Consider the following 5,730-nt stretch of genomic DNA (forward strand, 5'->3'; position numbering starts at 1 on the left):
CGACTGATCTGCAGTCTCGGGGCTGGATTCCTACCACGACACGATTCCTGGGCTGCAGCTCCTGAGGAAATGAGGAATCTGCAGGAAAAGGTCAATAACAGGTGCCCGCCTTCGTGGTGCTAAGGAACCTGCACCTTCGGCTTCTGAGTGTTCCTAACAGAAGGGTGGCACAAAGCGCTGCAGGGCTGTCTGAGAAGAGGGCCTCAGGACAGAACTGCCAGTGTCAGAGAAGAGGTGGACTGGGGACATGAAAGGAGAGGGGATATGTATCCAGACAGGAATCTAAGCGCAGTTGTTTTGGGACAGAGTTTCGCTCTTGTTGCCCAAGCTGGAGTGCAATGGCACGACGTCGGCTTACCTCAACCTCCGCCTCCCGGGTTCAAGTGATTCTCTTGCCTCAGCCCCCCAAGTAGCTGGGATTATAGGCTCCTGCTACCACACCCAGCTAATTTTTTGTATTTTTAGTAGAATGGGGTTTCACCATGTTGGCCAGGCTAGTCTTGAACTCCTGACCTCAAGTGATCCACCCGCCTAGGCTTCCCAAAGTGCTGGGATTACAGGTGTGAGCCACCGTGCCCAGCCTTACTTTTTGTTTGAGATGGGGTCTGGCCGTGTTGCCCAGGCTGGAGTGCAGTGGCATGATCTTGGCTCACTGCAATCTCTACCTCCTTGGCTTAAGCCATCCTCCCGCCTCAGTCTCCCAAGTACCTGTAGTAAGGCACACACCAGCATACCCAGCTGATTTTTTTGTCTGTAGAGATGGGGTTTTGGCTGGATGTGGTGGCCCATGCCTGTAATGCCAGCACTTTGAGAGGCCAAGGCAGGTGGATCGCTTGAGGTCAGGAGTTTAAGGCCAGTCTGCCCAACATGGTGAAACCCCGTCTCTATTAAAAATATAAAAATTAGCCATCCGTGGTGGTGGGCGCATGTAATCCCAGCTACTCAGGAGGCTGAGGCAGGAGAATCGCTGGAACCCAGGAGGTGGAGGTTGCAGTGAGCCGAGATCACATCACTGTACTCTAGCCTTGGCATCGGAGTGAGACATTGTCTCAAACAAACAAACAAAACCAGAGATGGAGTTTTGCCGTGTTTCCCAGGCCAGTCTCGAACTCCTGAGCTCCAGCGATCTGCCTTCCTTGGCCTCCCAAAGTGATGGGATTCTAGGTGTGAGTCATGGCACCCAGCCCATTTTCTATTTTCTCATCACTGCTTCCAACTCCCTTCAGCTCCTTAGCCCTATCTAGGGCAGAGTCATCACTTTGGCGTGGTAAAACTCAGGCCAGCCCTGTTTCAAGCCCCACTCACGTATCAGGTTCACGGTGCTTCACCTCCTCTTCCCAGCACAACTGGGGCACTCACCCTGTTTGCTGGGAGAATGAGGAGATTGGGGAGTGGGCATGGTCTAGTTCAGTGATACCACCTGCCTCTTCTCTTTTCAAGGTCTTGCTTCCTAGCTGCCGTGGAGTGGACAGGAGGAATGGAAGGACAAGGAAGAAGGCAGCAGAGGTCTCTTAATGTAGCTGGCTAGAGGTCCAAGGTGAGGAGGCCCCAGATCCGGTTGGACTTGGTTCCATCTATTACTGCTGGCCTCTGAGGATAGGGTGGACTCTGCACAGATGGTGTCCCCTCTATGATGAAGCCCTGCTCAGAAAAGCCAGCCTAGTCTTCCCTGCCCCACCAGGAAATCCAGTTTCCAATCCCCAGAGAGAGGGCCCCACTGTTTGCTTCAGAGGCCATCTGGGCAGCGTGTGAGCCCTGCCCTTCCTCTGAACTTTGGGCTTCTTCCTGTGGAGACATTGAGGCTTTTCTGCACCTTCCAAGGGTTATGAGAGATGGCCTGGGGGTGCCTCCTTCTTGTTCTTTGACTCAGACAAGGTTTTTGAACACTGCCAGCGTGGGCTGTGCTAGCGGCTATATAGACTGCCTTCAGCAATCACAGCGCTGTCAATACTTGATTCCATTTCTAAGACTGTTTCCCAGGCTGTTCTCGAACTCCTGAATCTGGGCCACAAGCATAAAAGAAGCTGTGTGTAATTAGTTTGCTTCTTTCTATAGACCTGTTTGTTGAAATGGAGTCTTCTGCTGGCAAATCGTCCCATAGAAAAAGAGCTGGGTACAAAGGGCCCAGATGGAAAACCTGAAGGAAAAAAACAAACTCTTTTTTGGTCTGATTTGGGTAAAAATGATATTCTGAAGCAGCATATCAGTTGCAAAGAGATCATTATCTATACTCCCTAAGTAAATATTAAGGGGGCGGCCATTCTTTTCATCTTGCTATATACAATTTTCACAAGCTATATACCTCTGGGGATATTGACAAAGACTCTTTCAACAGAACAATAATCAATGAGAACTGTAGTTTGTAGCTTTTGAAGCAAAATAAAATGAGACCTATCGAGACACACCAAATCATTTACATCCCTTTTAAAATCAGTCAGAAGGAGAGTACATCCAGGACAATGGCAAACTAGGGGCCTCAAAACACATGTTTTTGGCCAGGTGTGATGGCTCATGCCTGTAATCCCTACACTTTGGGAGGCTGAGTGGGTAGATTACCTGAGATCAGGAGTTCCAGGCCAGCCTGGGCAACATGGTGAAACCCTGTCTTTACTAAAAATACAAAAATTAGCCAGGCATGGTGGCAGGCGCCTTTAGTCACAGCTGCTCGGGAGTCTGAGGCAAGAGAATCACTTGAACCCAAGGAGACGGAGGTTGCGGTGCGCTGAGATCGCACCACTGTACTCCAGCCTGGGTGACAGAGTGACACTACATCTCAAAAAAAGAAAAAGAAAGAGAAATCTGGTTGTTTAAAAGAGTCAGGGACTTCCCCCTTCTCTCTCTCTTACTCCTACTTTCTCCATGTGGTGCGCCTGTTCCCCTTAGCCTTCTGCCATGACTGTAAGCCTTCTGAGGGGCTCATCAGAAGTAGATGCTGGCACCAGGTTTCCTGTACAGTCTGCAGAACCATGAGCCAATTAAACCTCTTTTCTTTATAAATTACCCAGCCTTCATAAATTTCTCATGGCTTACTTCCTCTTTTACCCAGTCACTCCCTCAGAGAGGTCTTCCCTGACCACAGCTCTTACTCTGTACTTCATTTCTCTTATTTGTTTATTTATTTATTGAGACAGAGTCCCGCCCTGTCGCCCAGGCTGGAGTGCGATGGTTCAGTCATAGCTCACTGCAGTCTCGAACCCCTCAGCTCAAGCAATCCTCCTGCCGCAGCCTCCCCAGCAGCTAGGACCACAGGCATGAACTACCACACCCAACAAATTTATTTTTTTTGAGATGGAGCCTCACTCTGTTTCCTGGGCTGGAGTGCAGTGGTGATCTTGCCTCACTGCAACCTCCGTCTCCCAGGTTCAAGCAATTCTCCTGCCTCAGCCTCCCGAGTAGCTGGGATTACAGGCACCCACCACTACACCCAGCTGATTTTTTGTATTTTTAGTAGAGACAGGGTTTCACCATGTTGACCAGGCTGGTCTAGAACTCCTGACTTCGTGCTTCACCTACTCAGCCTCCCAAATTGCTGGAATTACAGGTGTGAGCCACCACGCTCGGCCCCAACCAGTTTTTAAAATTTTATGTATAGATAGGTTCTTACTATGTTGGCCAGGCTGGTCTCGAACTCCTGGCCTCAAGCGATCTTCCTGCCTCAGCTTCCCAAAGTGCTGGGATTATAGGTGTAAGCCATGAGGCCTGCCACATTTTTCATCATAGCATGGATTATTATCTGTTTAATTGATACTCCACTGTCTGTTCTAGGAGCTTACCTCAATGAGGGCAGGACTGCTATATTTTGTTCTTTACTATGTCCACAGCCCCAACAGTGCCTGGTGTTGGAGAAATAATCATTAAAAATAAGGGCTGGGTGCAATGGCTCACACCTGTAATCCCAGCACTTTGGTGGGCCGAGGCGGGCGGATCATGAGGTCAGGAGATGGAGACCATCTTGGCTAACATGGTGAAACCCTGTCTCTACTAAAAATACAAAAAATTTGCCCGGCATGGTGGTGCACGCCTGTAATCCCAGGTACTCAGGAGGCTGAGGCAGGAGAATCACTTGAACCCAGGATGCGGAGGTTGCAGTGAGCTGAGATGGCACCTCTGCACTCCAGCCTGGACAATAGAGTAAGACTCCATCAAGTCTCCTGCCACTCCAGAAAACTACTCCACAAAGGTACCTTCAGCACAACAGTTGGTATTATTGTTATTGTTTTTTAATATGGAACACTTCATGAATTTACACGTCATCTTTGCACAGTGGTCATGCTGATTTTCTCTGTATCGTTCCAATTTTAGTGTTTCTTCTGCAGAAGGAGGCACAGCACTGGTTATTAATATTGCAGGCTGACTAGAGCGCAATGCGGCCGTTAATTTTCACCACTTCCTCTCTGGGTACTGGTGGCCAGGGTAGTTTTCCTGCTAGAATCTCATTCTCCACCTTGCCTGTGCTGATGTCCCGTGTTACCCTGTGAGCCTCACTGGCCAGGTAGGGAACACTGGATAGGGAACCTTGCTGTGCTGGAGCTGGCCGGGTGCTCCTCCTCTGTGTCTCTACTTGCCCCGTGTGTTTTCTATCACTCATTTACACGCCAGTTGCTAGTACTTAGCCCAGGAGTCAGTATATAGTAAACTCTTAGGAAATGTGAACTGAATTAATTCACAAGCAAAACCTTTGAGTTCATGTCATATTTCTTTTAGATTGCACTTGTTACCACAATACTGGGCTATAGTGTAGACCTCCCTTGCTATCGAACTCATTCTTCCAAAAGGAGAGTACATGGAAAGGTGAAAGGACTTCCCATGTGCTAGGAAATGGTTGGCTCTAATCTTAGAAAATGAACCAGGGGCCACGCACGGTGGCTTACGCCTGTAATCCTAGCTACTCGGGAGGCTGAGACAGGAGAATTGTTTGAACTGAGGAGGTGGAGGTTGCAGTGAGCCGAGATGGCACCACTGCACTCCAGCCTGGGCAATAGAGCAAGACTCCATCTCAAAAGAAAGAAAATGAACTTGGGTTCTTCGGCCATTATTAGAGCCTTAGGAGAACAAGAAATATGGCAGTTGTAGCCAGAGACCAAAGAAATATTGTCAAACACGTCTGCTAGGGCCTGTCTAACATTTCAGCTGCCTGTAAGAACCGCTGCCACAGCCCAAAGGGACGTCAATCAATCAGCCATCCAGCCAGACTCAGTCTTCCAAGTCAGCTGCACATGCTGATCACACTGTCCAGGAGATAGAACGTTCTGTATGGAGGAAATACCAGCAAGCTCACTTAGTACTGAATCCTTGCCCAGGGCGCCCTTAATCAGCTACGCTTTTATTAAACAACAGCGTCATAAAGTTTTTTTCTTTTTGCCAAAATGGCATTATTTTTGCCTTTGTGTTACTGTGCAAATGCTTTAAGAAATAGATATGTCTGTTGAGCCTGTCACAAGGACAAATATTGTAGTTTTAGGAACCAGGGGCATTCTTAGAACTGCTAGAAACAAGAAAAAATGAAAACACTGGCCGAACAGAAGCGTAAAACTATCTCACCTTTATACTTGGACAAGGAGAGTGCCATTCCTGGACTTCGCACTTTTTAGAAAGCCCCACATTGCAAACGTACAAATACAAAATCACTAAAGAACAACAGGCACCTATGGGTTGCTTGGATCTGGTGAGCGGCGCTGGTGCAGCGTGATCCACAGCCTTCATTATGGGCACTTGTGACTAACACTGTTC

At 48.5% G+C, this 5,730-nt stretch overlaps 1 non-coding gene across 1 annotated transcript; it reads right to left on the reverse strand.

The window, feature by feature from the left end:
• Positions 1 to 4,219: 4,219 nt before the first annotated feature.
• Positions 4,220 to 4,322, reverse strand: LOC119470641. Its single transcript, XR_005199579.1, has one exon. It is a non-coding gene; the product is annotated as a U6 spliceosomal RNA (small nuclear RNA).
• Positions 4,323 to 5,730: the final 1,408 nt, after the last annotated feature.

Source organism: Cebus imitator, unplaced genomic scaffold, assembly GCF_001604975.1.
Source record: "Cebus imitator isolate Cc_AM_T3 unplaced genomic scaffold, Cebus_imitator-1.0 Scaffold36, whole genome shotgun sequence".
Lineage (NCBI taxonomy): Eukaryota > Metazoa > Chordata > Mammalia > Primates > Cebidae > Cebus > Cebus imitator.